Consider the following 1,751-nt stretch of genomic DNA (forward strand, 5'->3'; position numbering starts at 1 on the left):
GGGCTTTTCATACTGAAGATGCCGCACAGAAACAATGCAAACGGGGCAGGGGAGGGGGCCGGGCAGGGCTGGGACGGGACGCAAACGAAACTTGAACTAGGAAGTGGGAGGACTTAGAGCAGAGAAGAGGACATTTTAAAAATGAAGGGATTCAGGAAGGGGGAATCTATGCTTTTTATTTTAAAAAAGAAAAAGGAAAAAAAAAGAAAACGTCGGTAACAACAAAAAAAAAACACAGTTCATGAACCCATTCTGCACCAAACGGGGAAGGAGAAGAAGAATGTGATGGAAGATTCTGGAAGTGGGGGGCCCCAGTTTTTGAAGAACTTTATGAACTTTTCAAAAGATTATTTTCATATGGCAGCAAGTGACATTTAAGAATTTGCTGTCAGGGGACACCTGCTATGGAAATCCAATAGATTTTTAATTATTGAACATGAGAATTAGGGATTTTTCCAGAACTCTAAAGGGTCAGCAGCCCTCTGGAAGTTCAGGCCATGACCTGGGGAGGCTGATATTTGGGGGTTGGTCTGGAGTGGGCAAAGCCCAGTTCTGGCTCACCTGAGACCGACAGGGGGTGGCCAGGCTGAAGGAAGACCGCCTCCCCCCAGGAGAGGGCACATTTTCTCTTTCTGAGCCCTCTGGATAAATCCCTAAGCAATGTTACTCCTCAGATGTCATTAATAATGTGTGTTGCAAACTTTAGGGTTTTTTTTTTTCTTTTCTGAAGATTTATTTTCTCTTCGAATCAGTCCCTAGTCACATAGCGTAGGGCAGCAGTCGCCGACACCCTAGTGGAATGTAGCACTCTACACCCTTGTTTTCTGCTTTGTGTTCAACTCCAATGATACCAATAGACTATTCCTCAGTGTAATTGCTGCTTGTCTCTTGGAGCATGTAACCAATGCGGTGGTCCAGGCGTGTGAGCGTGAGCGAGCGTGAGCGAGCACGTGTGGGTGTGAGCGCGGCCGCCGCCCTTCCCGTGTGTCCCCGGGCACGCGGCCGTCACGGCCCCCCGCGGTCTCGACCTGACATCATTCCGTCCTAGTGCCTTACCGACGACAGACGCGCGAGGGTTCGCGTCCGAGGAGCTGACGGAGGCGAGTCAGAGCATCCCAGCTCGTCTTTTCTGCTGTTGCAACGTTTTACTCTGGTCTTTCCTTTTTTTCTTTCTTTTTTTTTTTTTTAATTTTAATTTTATTTCAATACCAGTTGTCGTTCTCGGGCCGTTTACTAGCAGAGGGGTGTCAGGGCACTGGCAGGGCTGGGAGAGCCCGCCGAAGTTGAGAGGTGATGGTGTTCGTTGACTTTTATATGGAGACAGAGCAAAAAAGACTTGCCACCCCACGCCCTCACCCCACCCTGCCCCAAGTCCTACCCGTGCGGCCGGCTCTGCCATTGGTGGGACCGGAGGTCCCCTCTGTTTTTGCCAGACAGCTGCCTCCTTCCCAGTGTGTCAGGGATGGAGGAGAGGAGGCCACCTTTAGCCTCCAGGCCCGGCGCACCCTTCCTGTCGCCGTCTGCGGGCTGGAGCGAGGGTCCGGGCCGCCGCCCGAGTTCTCAGATGCCCCGCCGTCTCCTCGGGCTGCCCGGCTGTGTTTCGCTCTGTCTCGCCAGACACGCCCGTCTGTAAACAGCCGTCACTCCGTTCGCTGCTGAGTCTTCCCTCATGTGACCCAGGTCTCCCCACGAAAGACGGTTTTGCTTTTCGAGGGCTCTGGCGGGCGGAAGGTGGGCGGGACATTTACGAG

At 52.5% G+C, this 1,751-nt stretch overlaps 1 protein-coding gene across 1 annotated transcript in view; it reads left to right on the plus strand.

Annotated features, from left to right (window-relative positions):
* LOC120601048 (homeodomain-interacting protein kinase 2) overlaps positions 1–878 on the plus strand; it is a gene marked incomplete at its 5' end in the record, with an annotated part of 47,044 nt that extends 46,166 nt beyond the window's left edge. Inside the window, one exon of the mRNA XM_039860661.1 lies at positions 1–878. This exon is cut by the window's left edge and continues 1 nt beyond it.
* Between the last annotated feature and the right edge of the window lie 873 nt (positions 879–1,751).

The sequence above is a fragment of the Pteropus medius genome, unplaced genomic scaffold (assembly GCF_902729225.1).
Source record: "Pteropus medius unplaced genomic scaffold, Ma_sr-lr_union100, whole genome shotgun sequence".
NCBI lineage: Eukaryota > Metazoa > Chordata > Mammalia > Chiroptera > Pteropodidae > Pteropus > Pteropus medius.